The sequence below is a fragment of the Trachurus japonicus genome, chromosome 16, assembly GCF_045865225.1.
Source record: "Trachurus japonicus isolate A0001 chromosome 16, Traja_1.0".
NCBI classification, from domain to species: domain Eukaryota; kingdom Metazoa; phylum Chordata; class Actinopteri; order Carangiformes; family Carangidae; genus Trachurus; species Trachurus japonicus.
Genome location: NC_140922.1, coordinates 1,405,985 through 1,426,966, shown reverse-complemented (window position 1 = coordinate 1,426,966; position 20,982 = coordinate 1,405,985). Strand labels below are relative to the sequence as shown.

General features: G+C 46.6%; 1 protein-coding gene across 13 annotated transcripts in view; it reads right to left on the bottom strand.

The window, feature by feature from the left end:
• The window catches only part of adgrb1a (adhesion G protein-coupled receptor B1a), a 226,568-nt gene that overhangs the window by 137,329 nt on the left and 68,257 nt on the right, over positions 1-20,982 (bottom strand). The gene's annotated exons all lie outside the window — the stretch shown is intronic.

Genomic DNA, 20,982 nt, shown 5'->3' with positions numbered 1-20,982 from the left:
GGGTGTCACCTCTGGGTGTCATTCCAGGTGATAGCACCAAGGAGAGCAGCCTTTACAGCCGTCCTACAGAGCTCCCTCCTGCTCTTAACAAGGACACAGAAGCACGGAGATGCAACACACACACACACATACAGCTATGGGGGGGGGGCTCAGCGGCAGTAAACCCGTACATCGCCGTGTGATCCGAGGTAATTCATCTTCATTGTCCAAGTCATCAAATCTGAAAAAAACGACAGCGAGACAGTCGGACCGGCATTAAACGTCCTCGCAGCCAAGGAGACTGGCAACATGAACACACACACACTCTAATTCTCTATTTTCTCCCTCACTCACACAATTTCACCCTTGGAAGACACAACGCAGTCTCTCAGTAATACAGCACTCTTCGGAGAGAGGAAATAGGGTCTCAAATCTCCCAGACTCTAACAGATTCCTCCCAAAGAAAGTGTCTGATGGTGTGACGAAGTGTAAAATAGAGAAGAAAAAGAGAGAGGAAGAGCAGCAGTGAGCGGTGACAAGCCGCCTGTCAGAAAACACAGGGATCCCTATCACATCCAAATGTGGTTTGCCGACCATTCTCCTGCAGTCACACATGACTGATGAGGCCGGTAAAAAAAGTTCAGCTTGTCTTTTCTCTAATCCTCACACTTTTATTAATGGCAGGAAATTAATGACTTCTCATGTAAGACACTTTTACCCCCACACACACACAGTGTATACGTTTGTCTGCTCGCCATGCTCATCCTGCAGCAGTGCTTTTATCATCACCTGGTAAGTAGCAGCGGTAAAATTGCTTAATTAAAGCATGAATGTTTAATAAACCCTCAGGCTCTGTGAGGAGGGACCCGAGATAGGCCCTCCATTTACGGGCAGCCTCTGGGAAGGAGACAGACAATTCTTCAACTTGCTTCACACCGACTTTAAGTTCAAGTGAGTGCTTTGACAGAGAACAGGTGGAGCTGATAAAGGCCAGAGACTTCATTAGCGGTGAGGTCACTGCCTTGAACTTTGTTAAAACTCTTAAGTTGTTCATTTCTGTAGTTCCTGTGTGTGTAAGCCTCAGAGCTAATACTGTAACCTTAACCCCAGGATAGATTTTCATTGCCTTTATATTCAGACTTAGTAACTGGCCTACAGAACTAGTAACTACCTAGGCTGACAGTATGTCATCATCAGTAATGGTGTGTTCCATTTGGTAGTCAGAACTGTCACAAATAAAACAATACAATACTTGTACATGTTACATTTCCATCCATCCATCCATCCATTGTCCACCGCTTATCCGGGTCCGGGTCGCGGGGGCAGCAGTCGGAGCAGGGATCCCCAGACTTCCCTCTCCCCGGACACTTCCTCCAGCTCTTCCGGGGGGACCCCAAGGCGTTCCCAGGCCAGCCGAGTGACGTAGTCACTCCAGCGTGTCCTGGGTCTTCCTCGGGGCCTCCTCCCGGTGGGACATGCCCGGAACACCTCACGAGGGAGGCGTCCAGGGGGCATCCTATACAGGTGCCCGAGCCACCTCAGCTGGCTCCTCTCGATGTGGAGGAGCAGCGGCTCTACTCCGAGCTCCTCCCGGGTGACAGAGCTCCTCACCCTATCTCTAAGGGAGCGCCCCGCCACCCTGCGGAGGAAACTCATTTCGGCCGCTTGTATCCGGGATCCAGTTCTTTCGGTCATGACCCAGAGTTCATGACCATAGGTGAGGGTGGGAACGTAGATCGACCGGTAAATCGAGAGCTTTGCCTTTCGGCTCAGCTCCCTCTTCACCACGACGGACCGATACAATGACCGCATTACTGCGGCCGCCGTACCGATCCGCCTGTCGATCTCGCGCTCCGTTCTCCCATCACTCGTGAACAAGACCCCAAGATACTTAAACTCCTCCACCTGAGGCAGGAACTCTCCCCCGACCTGGAGGGTGCAAGCCACCTTTTTCCGGTCGAGAACCATGGCCTCGGACTTAGAGGTGCTGATTCTCATCCCAGCTGCTTCACACTCGGCTGCAAACCGCCCCAGTGCATGCTGAAGGTCCTGGCTCGAGGGAGCCAACAAGACCACATCATCTGCAAAAAGCAGAGATGAAATCAAGTGGCTCCCGAACCGTACCCCCTCCGGCACTTGGCTGCGCCTAGAAATTCTGTCCATAAAAATAATGAACAGAACCGGTGACAAAGGGCAGCCCTGCCGGAGTCCAACACGCACCGGGAACAGGTCTGACTTACTGCCGGCAATGCGAACCAAGCTCCTGCTCCGGTCATACAGGGACCGTACAGCCCTCAGCAGAGGGCCTCCGACCCCATACTCTCGGAGCACCTCCCACAGGATGCCACGTGGGACACGGTCGAAAGCCTTCTCCAAGTCCACAAAACACATGTGGACTGGTTGGGCAAACTCCCATGCACCCTCGAGCACCCTGCGGAGGGTGTAGAGCTGGTCCAGCGTTCCACGGCCAGGGCGAAAACCGCATTGTTCCTCCTGAATCCGAGGTTCGACTATCGGCCGAATTCTCCTCTCCAGCACCCTGGAATAGACTTTCCCCGGGAGGCTGAGGAGTGTGATCCCCCGGTAGTTGGAACACACCCTCCGGTCCCCCTTTTTGAAGAGAGGGACCACCACCCCGGTCTGCCAGTCCAGAGGCACTGTCCCCGACTGCCACGCGATGCTGCAGAGGCGTGTCAGCCACGACAGCCCCGCAACATCCAGAGACTTGAGGTACTCAGGGCGGATCTCATCCACCCCCGGTGCCTTGCCACTGAGGAGCTTCCGGACTACCTCAGTGACTTCAGCTTGGGTGATGAATGAATCAACCTCTGAATCCTCAGCCTCTGCTTCCTCAACGGAAGGCGTGTCAGTGGGATTGAGGAGATCCTCGAAGTATTCCTTCCACCGCCCGACGATATCCCCCGTCGAGGTCAACAGCTCCCCTCCTCCACTGTAAACAGTGTTGGCGGAGCACTGCTTCCCCCTCCTGAGGCGCCGGATGGTTTGCCAGAATTTCCTCGAGGCCGACCGGTAGTCCTCCTCCATGGCCTCCCCGAACTTTTCCCAGACCCGAGTTTTTGCTTCCGTGACCGCCCGGGCCGCCGTCCGCTTGGCCTGCCGGTACCCGTCAGCTGCCTCGGGGGTCCCCCGAGCTAGCCAGGCTCGGTAGGACTCCTTCTTCAGCTTGACGGCATCCCTTACTTCCGGTGTCCACCACCGAGTTCGGGGATTGCCGCCGCGACAGGCGCCGGAGACCTTACGGCCACAGCTCCGGACGGCCGCGTCAACAATGGAAGTGGAGAACATGGTCCATTCGGACTCAATGTCTCCGGCCTCCCTCGGAATCCGGTCAAAGCTCTCCCGGAGGTGGGAGTTGAAGACCTCCCTGACAGGGGATTCTGCTAGACGTTCCCAGCAGACCCTCACGATACGCTTGGGTCTGCCAAGTCTGACCAGCTTCCTCCCCTGCCAGCGGATCCAACTCACCACCAGGTGGTGATCAGTTGACAGCTCAGCCCCTCTCTTCACCCGAGTGTCCAAGACATACGGCCGGAGGTCAGATGACACGACTACAAAGTCGATCATTGACCTCCGGCCTAGGGTGTCCTGGTGCCACGTGCACTGATGGACACCCTTATGCTCGAACATGGTGTTTGTTATGGACAGACCGTGGCTAGCACAGAAGTCCAATAACAAAACACCGCTCGGGTTCAGATCGGGGAGGCCGTTCCTCCCAATCACACCTCTCCAGGTAACACTGTCGCTGCCCACGTGAGCGTTGAAGTCTCCCAACAGAACGATGGAGTCCCCAGTTGGGGCACTTTCCAGCACCCCTCCCAGGGCCTCCAGGAAGGCCGGGTACTCTGCACTGCCGTTCGGCCCGTAGGCCGAAACGACAGTGAGAGACCTATCCCCGACCCGAAGGCGCAGGGAAGCGACCCTCTCGTTAAGTGGGGAGAACTCCAACACATGGCGGCTGAGCTGGGGAGCTATGAGCAAGCCCACACCAGCTCGCCGCCTCTCACCATGGGCAACTCCAGAGTGGAAGAGAGTCCAACCTCTCTCAAGGAGTTGGGTTCCAGAGCCCAGGCTGTGCGTGGAGGTGAGCCCGACTATCTCTAGTCGGTACCTCTCAGCCTCCCGCACGAGCTCAGGCTCTTTCCCCCCCAGCGAGGTGACATTCCATGTCCCTAAAGCCAGAGTTGTCGTCCGGGGATTGGGTCGCCGGGGCCCCCGCCCACGGCTGCCACCCAAAACACACGGCACCTGCCCCCTATGAACCCTCCCGCGGGTGGTGGGCCTACGGGAGGGCGGGCCCACGTCGCTCGTTCGGGCTGCGCCCGGCCGGGTCCCGTGGGCCAAGACCCGGCCACCAGACGCTCGCCTGCGAGCCCCGACCCCAGGCCTGGCTCCAGGGTGGGGCCCCGGTAACGCCAGTCCGGGCGACGTACACTTCCTTGCTGTTTTCTTCTTCATAAGGGGCTTTGAACCGCTCTTTGTCTGACCCGTCACCTAGGACCTGTTTGCCTTGGGAGACCCTACCAGGGGCATTAAGCCCCGGACAACATAGCTCCTGGGATAAACATTTCCATGCAAACTATTTTTTTTCATAAAGCTGTAAAAATGTGTAACATGCACCAGAACAAACCTTACTCATTGATAGGCACCCTTCGCAATACCTATTTCGATAACAACACTCTAGGCCAGAAATGTCAAACTCATTTTAGTTCAGTGGCCACATACAGTCCAATTTGATCTCAAGTGGGCCAGACCAGGAAAATAATAACATGATAACGTATAAATAAAAAGAACTTTCAAATTTTCACTTTGCTTCAGTACATCATTAAGCTGTTTACAGTTAATGAGCTGTCCTTTTACCAAACATATTATGAATTCTTGATAAAAAAATATGTGCAATATGTGTTCAACAATATTAAGTCTCTTCTGTCTTCTATGTAATTTTCATACTTCGCAAATTCATCCTGAGGCCCGGATTGGACCCTCTGCCGGGCCGGTTTTAGCCCACGGGCCGCATATTTGACACCCTTGCTCTAGGCAGTACATACGAACAGTGCAGGAAAATGTAAAGAGATAAAAATTGAACATGAATTCTTATGTTGGTGCTTATGGGATCCATTTGATTTTCCGAGTCGGAGATCCGACTTCAGAGGGAATTCCAGATTAAAATTCCAACTCAGTGCTCGGATACTCTGACTTCCGACAACAACTGGAATGCACTAGCCTATTAGTCATCCAAAAAGCCTAGTGGATTATTTGTTGTCTGTAGCTCTTTATGTTAGCTTAATGCTAATAATAGCATATGCTCATGGCAACAATACTAGCATGCATCTGGAATCAAGCTACCATGGTCACATCTTGTATTACCATGTTAGCATGCGGAATCAGTAAGTGTGGTTAGTTCTGCAGGTGTGTGGTCATTAAACATGGTGGCAATAGCCTATAATGAAAACATTCAGTTATTACAGTTCATGGACCAACCAAATCTGAGCATCCATCAGTTTAGATATTCATAACACTATACAGATGAGTTAGCTAACCATACATCAGGATATGAATTGATAGAAAAGACATTTTGAGCCTGATTAAAGGGTAAAATTAATGATATTTAGCCAAGTTCATTTACATAAATTGTTTAAACCTCCTGTCTTTCTATTTGACATCAGGTTTAAGAGGTGAATCTAGAGACAGAACACTCTACAGGGCGCTGACAACAAAAGAAAATCAGCTGATGTTTAAGAGAGAGAAAAAAAATCAAATTAAAAGCCCGAGTAGCAGTGTAAGAAATGCCTCAGTGACATGTCTCATTGTGTACGATATGCACCAGCTATCAAGAGAATTACACCGTCAAACTCCTAAAATGATCTGAAAATGGGAGACACCCCCTTAACAATCGGTTTTAACAGTTGTTTAATGCAAAATACAGCTTTAAACAGATATTCACTGGTGCTGAAACTCTTCTATCCTAACCAGTGATTAGATAGCTGATGCCAGAGACAGGCCCACTGACTCGAACTCTGAGTGTGATGTGATCTTCATAGAAATCACAAGTGTAGCAATATATATAATAAAGCCTTATTCACTTGTGCTCTGCAGGTGAACCACCGGAGCACCGTCCTGTCTGCTGCTATCTTCTCTCAGCACACACAGCTCCCCCAGTGTCGAGCTGCTCTTTGGTAAACTTGGCAGCGTGTGAGATGTTTTGTTTTGGAGAACACCAGCTTCCTCTGTAACGTCCTGCCATACACACCAGGCTCTACGCTCTGTGAGATGTAAATGAGGTTTTAGATTTGTTTTTTCTCTTACCTCACTCATCGTTGTTATGTCTTTGGAGTCACCTTAGTTTGACACCCACTTCTAAAGACAGCAGACACAGAACTAAATCATCTGCAGTTAGAGAGTTTTTTTTTTTTTTCTGACTGTGGAATGATGAATATTTAAACTCTTTCAAATCACTTTATCTCCTCCAGTTTAATGCAAATCAACATTTTCTTTGATTATTTGTTTCACGTCAGCAGATGCTTTCTCCACAAAAAAGTTTGTACCACTTCATTCGACACTTTATAAAAATGTAACATCTTTCTTCATAATCACCACGGCCTTGTCTCAGTTGAATATAAACACGTTGTCACGTTGGAAGTTGCTGGAAAGATTTTTTCTCTCAGGGGATGGTCAATATAACAACTAACAACCTACTGGCAGTAATGTATGGAAACAAAATTAAATGGTGGAAACAGTTCTGTATTTCAGCTTTAGATATTACTGTAGCAAAAAATAAAAAATAAAAAATGTTGTAATTTTCTCATTATGGGATATTGATTGTAGCATGGTGCAGAAAATGGCATGTTAATCCATTTAATTGAAGAATTAAGAGTGAATCTGGATCTGGGCCCACATTTGTGACAACAGACTGGATTCAATCCTGTGTGTTTGTTTATGCATTTGCCTTGTTTATGTTTATGCATTTGCCAAAGAATGTTCTCCTATTCCAACATCTCTTTAAAACAGAAAGCTGGAGCATGAGCAGCTGCTGGACTACACTGTATCCACACCGTCCAAAGGGTCACAACTTGTGATCTGCACACAGCCATCCAGCCTTGCAGACAGCAGCATTAACGTCATGCAGACCCAGAGCGGTGAGCCAGTAATGAAGCCCCGGTGTTACATCTTTTTGAAATGTAACTTATTACACAGAGCTGGATTTCTCCCATCCTCTCTGTCAGCTGGATTAATTTGACTTGGAAGCCGGGGCGCCCCACTGGCTCTCCCAGTGGAGCCGGTGCCATTTGGGCTCAGTCATTTCCTGGGTTCTAATCCAACTCAGACCCATTGCTCCCCTGTACTGGCCAGTCTTCACTGGTTACTGGTAAAGGATTGATCAAGATGAATAGAATTAGTTTATAAAGACTAACACCAGGTTACATTTCAGAACTGCTAACTCCCTGTTCCACCTCTCGTCCTCTCAGGTCCACTGACAATTCAATGCTGTCCACAGACCAGAGGACCAGAGGTGACAGAGCATTTTCAGTTCCTGGTCTGACATTATAGTTTGCCACAAACAATGTTTGTAATGTTCTCTCTCTTCTTTTATATTCTCCTTTAGTTTTTCTGCTGAATGTTATTTTTTTCTTGTAAAGTACTTTGGTCAACGATTGTTGTTTTTAAAGGAGACATATTCTGCTCCTTTTCCACAAATTAAAATAGTTCCCAGGTGTCTTAAAGACATGTCTGTGACATGCTTTGGTCCAAATCCCCCAAGGATCAAACATCTCAGCTCTTTTCATCCTCTCTAAACAGCCTTGTTCAGAACTACTGGTTGTGTCTGTCCTTTTAAATGCTAATTAACCACTGCTTGCCCCGCGCCTTCTACTGGTACCATGGTAGGGGTGGTATTATGCAAATTCGAAAACTAGCCAGACAACTGAGGGAACAGCTCGTAAAACCACATGGATTTCAACCTGAGAGCCTGAACATTACAGATTTTTTCTCACATTTTGGGGCTGGAAGACAGGACAAACACCTAAATATATGTTAAAGAGCCTTCAAAAAGTGATATTTCCATAATATGTCCCCTTTAAATTTGCTCTAAAAACAATAGGCTACAATTGAACTGACTTGACTCCATTTCACCCCCCCTGTCTCTCCTCCATAACTCTCCTGTCTCTCTTGATTTACTCATCATAATACAGCCAAAAGAAAAAAAAAAAAGATTTGGAAAGAATTAACTGTGTTGCTCACAGTCAGCAATCATTCCCAACTAATTACACTGATTAAGAATGGGGTGAACATGTTGTGACCACAAATATGACCACAAACGTGTGCTAATTGTTTTTTCCTGCCACCGGAGTGAAAAGAAAAAAAGCTCCACATGAAAACGTTCCCACACCGGGCTGTGAGGCTCCCTGCAGGTGGAGCGACCTCTACACCAGCATGTAGCATCTCACCACCGTCTCTCTCAGCCCACACGGCGCCCCCTGTGGTGAACACCACACCTCGCTCTCCACACATGCTCACACACACACACACACACAAAATCAGCTTTATTCTCTCTCTCAGTCAGCCACCCACACTCAGTCACGAGGGGCCCTCTGCGTGGTTGCACCAGTGTATGTGCCATTTTCTGGTGTGACATTTTTACCGTGTGCGTGTGAGCGCTGCATAGACTGCGTACGGGCGTGCGCCTCTCCGTGCGTGTGAGTGTGAAAGAGAACTAATGCATTCGCCTTGCTTTAGGATTCCTCAGTCCTCCTTATGGAGGCGGGTTGGAAATCCCTTAGTTTAGCAACAATGTGGTCGAGCCACGCAGAGGCTTGCAGGAGGAGAGACACGGCACTCACATCCATCTTCCTCAGCTGCAGCCGGCTGCCAGCAGCCAGAGAAAACTGCAAGTCAGGAGGCTTTATGAGTATTTCTTCTTTTCTCATTCTGTCACTTCTTTGGACCGTTCCTCCGTCTGGTCCTTTACTGTTTCTTTACCCTTCCATCACAATCAATATGTGGGACAGCAGTGATTAGACTGTGATCAAAGCACTGAAATGATGTATCACAACAGTTTGCTGGCATTCCCTGATGGCTGGTGGAGGCAGTGCAGTCCACTCAGGTGGAGAACGACACACGTCTGAAGTCCTGTTCCCGTCGTTTTCTGTTTATATACCTACACCTGCTCTGCTGCCTGCAGACCAGCTGTGATGTGTGACACTTGTCCACTTCTGTAGACTACAGTTATGGTCTAAGAATGTCTCCTCACTACATCACAACCAGAATCAAAATAAACTTTATTGTTGTTGTACAGGTACACCAAAACTGAGGCTGGCAACTCTCTACAAAATGATAAAACCTTAAAACCAACAATTAATTAAAACGGTGAAAATAACAGCAGCAGAATAAAGTAGAACAGAGTAGCAGCAGTATTGCATGTGCAATGCTTATACTACAGTATATGTACTTCATACACATGCATCTCATGCACACACACACACATTACAGGCTAGAATATAGTCACTGGGGAGAGGTGTAGTAATTCCTGATGGTGTGCTATCAGTCAGAGCAAGTTACTGTACAAAAATGACAAACTAGAGAGCCAAGTCGCTGCGTTCCAACACGTCGCCATCTTGGAAACTGGTTTGTCACCCAAAAAACAGACAAAACACACCACAGAAAACAAAACAAAAAAAAAAGACTTTGACTGATAGCTATTGTGACCCCGTTGTTACAATGACCATGTCTACTGAGTGAAAGTTATACCCCTTAACCACTGGCCAAAAAAACAGTTTAAACTCACTAACAACTGGCTTTTGGTGGCAGTGGGAAAGGCGCACCGAGCCGTGTCGACGCGGGTTAAAATCGCCTTCAGTCGGCTCGGCTCCGATCGGCTTGACCTGGGTCAACCGGTCAACCCGCTAATTTACGTGATAACGTTGAGCGTTACGTGACGCCACATCATAACATCTCGCCAGTCGTGTCTCATATCACGTACCAACACAAAGCTCTGCTCGCATTCCAGACTGGGATTTGTGCGATTGATTTCAGCGTTCGAAAATTGTTCATCGTCCGCTGCCTTTCGACCGTTTTGAGGACGGACAAAAGTGCAAAACAATAAACAACACTGACCACCGCCTGACTCGCTTCCATGTTGCTCTCCATTGTTTACTTCCCTGAATTCTGTCGCACTTATGATATCATCTACGCAATCCCGGCGTGATGACGTCACCAGACGCGCAGTGGTGGAAGCGGAGGCCACGGAGCTTGCCAGCGGGGGGGGTCAGACCTGGCTTGTTTTGGTCAATGGGGAAAAGGAGCCAAATGGCGACTGTTAGGGGGTCGACCCGCGTTTAAAAAACCTGCGTCGACCTGCTAATTTTAGTGGGAAAGCAGCTTTATAGTGTCTTGTTTGAGAAGTGACAACTTTGCATAGATGAGCAGTCTAGACAATGGATGGATGGATGTTGAGCTTGGCTCCATGAACATGGCCTCAGTGCAGACTAGAGCAGGGGGTGGACAGGCTGCTGACTGCTGGACTGGCCTCCACTCAAACCTCCCTCAACCTGTTTGAAATGAACACACCTGACTTCAAACCACTCTGTTCAAAGCATAAACATCCTTTTAGCCCAGCTGAGATCCAAACACACCTACTTTGTCCTCCTGCATCAAACAGCTCTGCTGGCTACTGCCACCCACAGGCTACTGGTCCACTGTGGCTTTATAGTAGCTACACAGTCAAATCACTTCTGACTGAGAAGAAGAGAAAGGAGATTTATATATGAAAGAACATGAGGTTCAGTAGTTATATCATTTTGACTGATTTGTTTACGTAAATCATTAATAAACCAAATGAAAAATTCTTTACAGTAATGACATAGCAGGGTGAAGGTAACACAGTATAGGAGGATTCAGGATTTCAGAAATCTGGATGAAGTGAACAGAGGAATCTTGAGGAGGACGAATGATATTCAATGCGTCATGCCCCCGGGGTCCAACATGGATAGAGAAAAAGACACAGTGTGATGAGCTTGCAGTTCTGTCAAAGGCACACGACAGACATGATCATCTCCTCTTTTCTTCAGGCGCCAAAAACTATGACAAACCATCTTTAGCAAAACAGAGAGACAGTGAAGACACCTCTGTAACCCTCCATCTTCTACATCCATTTATCCTGTGTCCTGTCCCAGCATGCATTGGACCGGAGGCGAGTACTGCCAGTGCTCCTAGACAAATACATTAAGGGTTGACTGATAGGGATGTGACAATAGATGGGATGATCTAAGTGATCAACGATGTTCACAACGATGGCTTCACATATTTTATTTTTTATATATAGCTATAGTGGTGCATTATGAGTTTTAGTTTTTTTGTTTTTGTTTTTTTCTAACTGCAGAACTCCCCTCAGAAATCTTCTTTCACTGGACTGCAAACAGAAACTGCACTGCAAACAGAAACTGCACGATCCCCTGAATCAACATAAATCACAGAATAACAACAGTCGTTATAAACTAATCACTTGACACTATCACTGGTGTTTGGTTCAGTCCAGAAGGGATGAGGGATGGATCAGAACCCTGATCTCAGTGTTTAACTGAGCCAACGTTCACTTCAACATGATAGATACCTGGCAAATAGTCAACATCTTTTTATTGTGTAACACATTTTTTAAATAATACAGTACATTTCAAATGTATTTTTCAATATTTTTAATAATGTCATATACAAACTTCCAAACATTTGTTAGGGTCTCTAAGTCTTATCAATGACTGGATGAGTTCATGAGGACTGAACCACACGTCAAATGACCTTGTTGTGGTTTGATGCGAGTGAGTCTACCTCTAAACTCAAGTGAGTGTTTGACATATACATTCACATCAATGACCAGGGCCACTGCTTCGAGGCCTTCTTAAGAACACTAAAGTGGGCCCCTGCCCCCTGACTTTTCACCCCGCCTCCTTTTTCTTAGACTATGTGTAATCAGTTTTTGTCTATTTTTTTGTTATTCTATATTGTTGACAGTGCCTGACAGAATCGACCAAATTATTATTATTATTTTGCGGCCAGCTAACGTTGCACCAGCATGGAAAAAAACATTTTTATAAGAAGATAGGGGGTTATTGCTTGGAAAATAAAACATATTTTATGGGTATTACCGTACTTTCCAGGGTCGCATGACGTCTGTCCGACTACCCATTTCTTCGACCATACATTTCTTTATTTTTGCGTCCATTAGTCCGACCTCCCATTTCTCTGACTTAAAGTGAAATTCCGGCGTAAGTGTAAACCATGGTCAAACACACCGTAACACCGAGTTAGACCCCCCCCTCGAGAGATCAATTTGCCCGACCGCTACATTCACGAGATCCACCAACTTCAGCAAATACCGCATTATCGCCACACACGGCGCTGTCCGGATCCACTGTCTGACCGCAACCAAAACGCCACCATTTGCCCAAAATAATGCTCAGAACTGCACCAAATGTCATCAATAGTACACACAGGGTCCCAGCACGTAGTACGAGTTGTCAAACATCTGCTAGCTTTGCCTGTTTTCTTTAGCAAGGAGATGCAACTCAACTCACCTACTTCTCCTCCGGGAGCCGCTTGTTGGTGAGGAGGCCCTGACGAGTCGATCACCGAGTGCACCGGAGTTCCGCAGCTCAATCAACAATTACCTCATGGAAATACAATCAGAGTTTTTTTTTTTTATATCTTGCATATCACTTTATAACTATTATTATCGAGTGCTGGCCACGATATAGGCGCAAATGAGCATTTTTAAGAGCTGCGGAACTCCGGTGCACTCGGTGATCGACTCGTCAGGGCTTCCTCACCAACAAGCGGCTCCCGGAGGAGAAGTAGGTGAGTTGAGTTGCATCTCCTTGCTAAAGAAAACAGGCAAAGCTAGCAGATGTTTGACAACTCGTACTACGTGCTGGGACCCTGTGTGTACTATTGATGACATTTGGTGCAGTTCTGAGCATTATTTTGGGCAAATGGTGGCGTTTTGGTTGCGGTCAGACAGTGGATCCGGACAGCGCCGTGTATGGCGATATTGCGGTATTTGCTGAAGTTGGTGGATCTCGTGAATGTAGCGGTCGGGCAAATTGATCTCTCGAGGGGGGGTCTAACTCGGTGTTACGGTGTGTTTGACCATGGTTTACACTTACGCCGGAATTTCACTTTAAGTAGCCCTAAACCTTACCTTTAACACTGTAGAATGGGTAGTCGGAGAAATTCGCCGTCGGACTTTTGGGCAGTCGGACTGATGTATGCTCCCCACTTTCCAGACTATAGAGCGCACCTGAGAAGCCGCACCAGCTAAATTTTAAAAGAAAATACATGTACATGTACATGTTGTAACATGAGATATTTACACAGAAAGACAGTAGGGAACTGTGCAAGTCCACTCGCTTTTCCGCTGTTTTGGTTACGCTCCTCTCGCCCATGTGCGTTTGTTTACAACAAAGCCGGCGAAAAATCAATAATTGGAGCGACCGGATAACATTACATGACATACCAGTATATGATGTTACCTGATGTAACATCAGGTAACATCAGTGTGTTTGTGTAGTCTTAACCGTCATAAACACAAGATCACGGGTTACAGAATGTGTTTGTGTGCGGTGTGCAAAGACGAGAGCTGGGACACCAGGGCGAGGAAGAAAGTAGCGGCTTATAGTCCGAAAAGTACGGTGCATTCAATTTCAATTTTAATTTATTTAAATGACATGTTTTGTGGCTTTGTTTTGGTACTGATGCAGCATTAGTATGTGTATTATTCAGGGTTATACAGAAAAATCTAGGTTTTTGTGGGCCCTAGTTGTCATCACCTTTCCCCCCTATGTAACAGGCCTGTCTATGGTTTATATGGCATGTGTTTTGCATATAGACGTGTGGAGAACCTGCACAGTAAGAAGAGAGTGGATTTCAGACCCCAGGCTGTGTCTCTCTGTGAGGTGACACTGCTGACGACTGAGCCTCGGTGCAAAGAGCTCTCAGTCCGTGACGCCGCGTTTTGTTTGGTTATTTTCGGAGCGTTTCTGCCTTATTAAGGATTTCACACTGGAAAAAAACGACTGCGAAGCTGAAAGCGAGAGCTCGCAATGGGCAAACCAAGGTCGCGACCCAGAGGATCCCGCTGCAAGTTCACCCGTCCTCCTTCACCTTCGCAGTCACTTCTGGTGCTTTTTCAGAGCTTTCACAATTTCATTCAGATTGAGTCATGAGCCCTCTCATCTCCTCACATCCTCTCTTCAGCATCCTTTAATCACTCACTGCCTCCCCTGCTGTCCACTGAGGGGCTAACAAATGAATCCTTTCCTGCTTCGAGCCACACATCCAGACACACACCACCACCCCAACATCATATGCGGACACACAACTGGAGGCCCGCACAATATGAACTGTCGCGGACAGCATTTTTGTGAAGTGAAGCAACCAGCATCCAAAAACCTTTAACTGTGACCATGTGAATGTCAGAACACCCTAAAAATAGCCCTGAAATCATCACTGCTCTCAACTTAAAGGTTAAAGATTTCTCACACAGCACAAGAGCCGAACGCACACAGTGAGCCGTGGACACGTTAAACACAGACTCCCTCTCGTTATCTGTAATTAATGTATTAAGTCACGATTAATTAACAGAGTGAAGCGGCTCGCTGCAAATATTTGCTATTATTTTGTAATTAAATTCATTTACTGGGATCTCTGCTTTGATGTCCCTCTGAAATCCTGCTATTCAGAGACACACAGCCTCTTCCATTGAAACCAGATAGACTGATATTGATAAAAACATGCAATGCACCCTTTCATCCTCTGAATATCATCCAAAGGTCACATCAGAGTCAATACAGGTTAACAGCCTCCTATTGATGATTCTATTGACAGAGTAAAGAAAACAAGTGAGCTGCGTCACATCTGTCAGAGACGGACAAAGTCCCATCTGTTATTAATAACAGCTTCAAATTGACCTCCATCCGTTTATAAGTCAATGCATCTATTTATCTATCTAGCTTATTTGCTATTGGTGAAAAACAAAGTGTCAAAGGAAACACATAATAGAGATATTGTGTGTGTGCGTGCGTGTGTGAGACTGCCAGAGGGGCAGGAAAAGGAAGCCTCAAGGGCCCATCTCCCCAATTTCCTTAAACAATGTATTGATCTAACTATAGACCTGATATGCACACAGGATGCCTGGGGTGGACTTCATATTACTCTTCTTTGTAATTACCATATTAAGTAATCATTTCCATTGATACCAGACAAAATGTGAAGTTTCTTTGTTTGATCATCAGGAAAAATCATTTAGTGAATAGATAAATAAGGAAAATAAAAACACAGCAGTGATTCAGGGTTTGTCCCACTGATCAAAGTATTGCAATATCTATATTAGGGATGCCACCATTACGATTATTATATTAAATAATAATAAACACTGTGGATGTGTAAAATCAAATAGTCAAAATATTATTGCATTACTAATAATATTTTAAAGGTACTTTATTAGTCACATATACAGCTAGTACAGTGAAATTCTTTCTCTGCATTTAACCCATCCCTGAGGAGCAGTGGGCAGCCGCGGTGCAGCGCCCGGGGACCAACTCCAGATTATGAGCCAGTGCCTTTGGTCAGGGGCACTGACTGGAGGATTAACCTAGCCAACATGTTTTTAGTGGTGGGGGAAACCGGAGCACCCGGAGGAAACCCACGCAGACACGGGGAGAACATGCAAACTCCACACAGAAAGGATCTGGGCGGCCCGGGATTCGAACCCAGGACCTTCTTGCTGTGAGGCAACAGTGCTAACCACTGTGGTTTAAAGTATCTATTAAAAGAGAACCAATTATTAATTCTCCAGAGGAGATGCTTGAAGTATTCAAATGTTTGAAGATTTTAATCTTTTTTTTCCCTTACAAATGACACACTAACAATTAAATTACCATACCTTCCTTACTTTAGATAAATTGACATTAACGTAATTTAGTTCCTGTGCATTTATCTTTACTTTGGCGTACAAAGCAGGGTGTGTATCCCACAGGTGATGATTCATATCAGACGTATTTTCTCCTTTGGCCACTATTTCATTGCGGCATGTTTGACAGGCTGGCGAGCCGTCATCGACTTAATACGTTTGTTTGGAGGGAATCTGTCTTCTTCTGTCAAACTTTACCACTCACGCACCTCTGTCTGCAACTGGCACAGAACGTAAACAAAGTTACACATGTGGCTGTTTTCCTTCCATGCGTGTTGCGCTGATCTGCCGACATGGTTCCGACATAATCTTTTTTGGAAAATGACGGTATTTAGGAGCCTTTACGATTAAATAATTGTGTCGTTTGATACCGCGATTAATTGTGAAAACAAGTAATTGTGACATCCCTGATCTATATATTTACAGTATGACAGCTGACTGAATGCAAACCAAGCATTTCCTGCTGCACTGTCACATTAAAAACCTTCAAGCAGTGAAGTTCACTTTTAGTCTGAAGTTCTTGAAATAAATGCCATGTACAGCATCAAATCAGATTGCAGCTGCTCGGGGAAGGGTTATTAAAACAACCGCAGCTTTTTTTGTGTGTGAATTGTCGTATTAAACTACATTTAGAAAACCATAGGTTTGAGATTTCCATTTTAATTTAAGTGATCCAGACAATACATCAGTGATTGCATCAGTCAGTAGCCACAACCACAAGATCTTTCTTTTCATTCAAAACCAACTCTTGCTTTCTGCACTTACATAATGTTTTAATCTGTTTTATTCCACAGTAAAATATCTGAAACCATCCAGACCTCTGTTCTGAATGTTTCCATCATTTGTGAGTGAGTTTCAGTGCCATCTGTCAGTGATTTCACATCCTCTGTGATCATGTGTTAGTGTTGTGTTGTCCTGACAGAAGCTCAGCATTGACCCTCATCTAGTTTTAAGCCACAAACATCTCGTACACCGCGGTGGTTGACAAATACTATCTGCGTCTGTTTAAGTGAAGACAACAACTCCCACGGTCCCACGCAATTCCGTGATGTCACCGTCTGTTGTTACTGTTGTGACTCAGAGAAACAGAAGTTAAACACTGTAGAGAGTGAAGTTAATTTAGGTCTGATGGGAGGCAAGCTTGATACAGTTCATCCATCCAGGCTTCTACAGCCTTAACACTCTGCTTTGCAGCATAATGCCCACAGCACTTTGCGGCCTACAATCGAATTATGCCCTGGAACATTTGGCTACGAGCTGCTCTCTATTCTCAGTTGTATTTCAGCCTGGTCCTGTGGTTTTGGTACACAGAGCCAAATAAGGAGAGGCGGCTCTTGAGGAGCTAAAGGCCTCATCTTGTCCCATCAGCTGGACATGAGTGGAGTCGGAGCGCTGAGGGTAGGGTTGGGCGGTAATAAGGTATACCGTGGTATCTGAAAATAGCATCAGTATCAGTTTCATTACTGTCATTAAAGGGACAACGAGGAGTTTGTATTTGGTTATAAAAAAGTCTCACATTAATGTGGATGAATCTACGCTACCCACACTTGTTAATGGCTCCATTTTCGATAAATGTATTGTTTCGTCTCTATCGTTATTTTGTTATTATTATTAGTGGTGGAAATGCTGGGCAAGCCGACCAGTGTTTCCTTACTTTAGGTTTTGCGGACGCTGCCCGGCGAGTCATGAGAATAACGCCGCCGAATCGCTGTTTATGGTCGGAACTACGACGGTATCTGATTGTCTTCGAACCTCTGACTTTCATTATTGATGGATGAATGAAAACATTCTTGGCAAGACGTTCGTCTTGCGCCGGTCCAATAATTTCACCGTGCGTGTGGAGGCTCATGGGAAATGTAGTGTGAGAACAGTTCGCTTTCCAAAACTCCTTGTTGTCCCTTTAAAAAAAAATTGCAGTGCACTCATCTAGGGGCCGAATATATCACCTACTGAATATAATGGATTTCACTGCCTAATTAATGAGTGTACGTCCAGCACCTACATGTGTGTGGCTGAGTTTTCTATTTTACTCCAAGAGTTTAATGTTTTCCCTTTAGGAGATGTTTGATAAAGTTGATGGACGTTGACGTCGTCACATGACGGCTCAGAAGAAGAAGAGAGAGAAAATGACGGCAAGTCGCTCATATAGTGAGTTGGTCCTCAAGAAAAACACAACTTCTGCACAAATCTTGGCTTGATTTGAAGCACTATGTTGCCATAGTTACCATGTTTGTCTTGTAGGCTTGTGCCGATGTTTTTTTTTTCTTGCAGATGTTATAAAAACACACACAGACACACACTGCTACTGTGCAGCGCCACATCCGTTGTGATCAGCTGATCAGTGCTCCAATGGAGGTTAGATCTTCTACTGTTCTACTGTGAACTCACTGTATCAATACAAAGTGCAGCCAATCGCAAGCTGAAGAAGCTCTGACAGCTGCAGGTGAACCGGCTGGAGAGGCAGCGCTGTCTTTTTTTTGTTGTTAATAAAAGTTGTTAATGTTGGTTATGTACAAGTTTTGTTATTATGTCAGTATTCTGATGTGGTGTTTGGCTATTCCCTTTCTGAACGACATCTTGTTGACTCCGTCTGAGCTGTACAACATGATTTTTAATTGGCCACAGTAATATCGTACGCCGCGGTAAAATGTGGAGGAGGTTTAACGGTATCAACATTTGGACACCGCCCAACCCTATAGCTGACGGTGTGGCTCGCCCCTCCATCTGCCGCCGGGGGCCAGACCCTCGCCCGCCTCTCTGCAGAGAGGGAGCGGAGCCGACAGACTGTAATCTATAAAGTGCTCGGTTACTGAAGGTTGCAGAGACCAACAGGTCCAGCTGTGAACGGGCAACAACCATCCATCCTCATCAAGCCCGGTCCCCATCAGACGAGCCCCTTCTCTCAGCTCTTGTCAGCCTCTTCACTCTCCTTTACTCCCCGCTGCCAATCTGTCTCCCTCCTCTCTGTATCTATTGTCTTTCCTTCATTCATCACTCGCCACCGCTCGTCTATTCCCCCTCTCTTCGCTGCACAGCGGGGCCATAACCACCCGGCTCCCCGACACCTATTTCCACACAAAATCCATTACATCTCCCCAGACCCTCTTTATCTTCATCCACCAATTTAATCCATCCAGTCAGCCATCCTGCCAAATATTCACAGACTTGCTTGCCTCTTCCATTTGAGCTCATCACAGGGCTCCACAGCCACTCGCTCACTCTCAACCTCTGATTATCATCTTTTTTTTTTTTTTTTAGCCGGAGCACACTGAGCTGAGGATATGAGCTATAATGCGTCCTTCTCTTTTCTATCTCGGCACAGACTTGACGGTGGAGAGAGGGTATATTTCTTTTTTATTTTTCACACCTTGAGGCACAAACAGCCCACACCCCGCTGTTGACTTACATAAGTGCGATAACTAGAGGAGGCTGGGGAGCGAGGGGGATATTAGCCGCTCTGGAGACTGGAGGAGGATAAAGCAGGAGATACCCGCCGCAACATCTCTGCTTGGTTGGCTTCCCACGACCGGCTCGGTATCGGCCAACTATCAGCCTCGGGTGGGGAAGATGGGGAGGCAGCGATGGTGGCTCGGTGAAGGAGGAGGAGGAGGAGGAGGACCGAGAGAATAAGACCAGGGGCCGATTAGGGGGAAGCGACTGAGAGAGCAGAGGAACAAGGGAGAGATGGATGGTGGAAAGGTTAGTTGGAGAAAGAGGAGCTGAGAAATGTTCCGTCCCCCTGGCCACAGTCCTGACGGAACCAGGATAGAGATGTCAGGCCGCATCCTGTCTGCCGGGGGGGGGGGGGGGGGGGGGGGGGGGGGGGGAGATCTGGGATCAGGCTGCAGACAATTAAACTTAGGAGCCACAGGCCCCTCATCCCGTCTTATTTCTGCCTCTCTCCTTCTACTTTCCTCTTTTGTCTCTCTTTTCATCACCTCCTCCTCCACTCTGAGCATCCCCAGAGCTATCAGATATCAGCACTTGATTCTCCTCTGTTTCCTAGAGGCTTCCCAGAAGCCGATTGAGTGTCCCTCCCTGGATCTCAGAGGGGTGGAAAAGCGGCGCCAACCTTTCAAGGTCACAGAGCTTGTTTTCCGTCAGATGAAACCGTAAACCCTCCATTTCCCTCTCTCCATCCCTTTTTTTTCTCTCCGCTCCTCTACTTCAACCGAAGCACTCACTCCACTTGTTTTCCACCAGTCACACAATTATCCTCACTTTCCACAAATCACACACATTTCCACCAGCCTGATTGCTACTGAAGATGCCATTTCTCTTTCATTGTGCTGAGAGCATGCTAAACCCCAAGGTGACTCTGAGGTCAAACTAAACTAAATAAATAGATTTCACCCAGTGTAAGCGCAGAGTCGTCTGCCCCCCCCCCAAACAACTTTACTACTACAACTTCGCACTTCGTACCAACTTCAGCTGATGTCTAACACACCGTGAGATCTCCAGAGATCAAGTTAGCTAGCTTCTCTAGTTGTAGCAACTTCAGCAAGCGATAACAATACGCTGCTGTCGATTCCTCCACCAGCAAATCACCATCAAAATGCCACTCATAGCCACAAATAACGCTCAGAGCAGCACCAAACTTCAGCAACAGTACAAATAGTGTCCCAGCCCATAATACGAGGCATCAAACACCTGCTAGCTTTGCCTGAAAAGAAACAAAAACACAACTCACCCACTCTCCTCCAGCCCTTGCTCGCTAGTTGTGGGGAAGCCCTGACGAGTCGATTACCGAGTGCAGTAGAAAAGTAGCCTAAAGGTGTCCAGAGAGGTTAAGTTCCAAAAATGCAGCAGCTTTGATGACTGTGATGGTTTGATCAACTCAACTCTGTTCATTTCCCTGTCAACACCCGCTAATTTATTGTTAGAAACAGAGAGGAACATTGATGCACTCGGTAATCGACTCGTCAGGACTTCCCCACAACTAGCCAGCGGCTGGAGGAGAGTGGGTGAGTTGTGTTTTTGTCTCTTTTCAGGCAAAGCTAGCAGGTGTTTGATGCCTCGTATTATGGGCT